Here is a 242-nt window from a genome sequence, read left to right on the forward strand (position 1 = left end):
GCAGCCGGCCGTGTGACGGGACCCGCCAAGCTGCACAGTGCATCGCCTTCCCTCACTGCAGAAAGAGCAGGGCTGGGAGCGCGTTTGCCCGCGGCCCTGCAACCGGCTTCAGCACACAGAGAGTGGTGCCAGGTGTTGGCCACTAAGTTCGCCCCGCTCCGAGCAGCTGAGATAACCGCCATGAGCAGAGCTCCCTGTGGCAGGGGGCTAGGCAAGGGGGAGGCTTGGGGGGGTGGGGGGCG

The 242-nt window shown here is 67.8% G+C and overlaps 1 protein-coding gene across 1 annotated transcript in view; it reads right to left on the reverse strand.

The window, feature by feature from the left end:
• The window catches only part of RAPGEF2 (Rap guanine nucleotide exchange factor 2), a 132,639-nt gene that overhangs the window by 22,310 nt on the left and 110,087 nt on the right, over window positions 1-242 (reverse strand).

This window comes from Tupaia chinensis, unplaced genomic scaffold (assembly GCF_000334495.1).
Source record: "Tupaia chinensis unplaced genomic scaffold, TupChi_1.0 Scaffold143591_1, whole genome shotgun sequence".
In the NCBI taxonomy this organism is placed as follows: domain Eukaryota; kingdom Metazoa; phylum Chordata; class Mammalia; order Scandentia; family Tupaiidae; genus Tupaia; species Tupaia belangeri.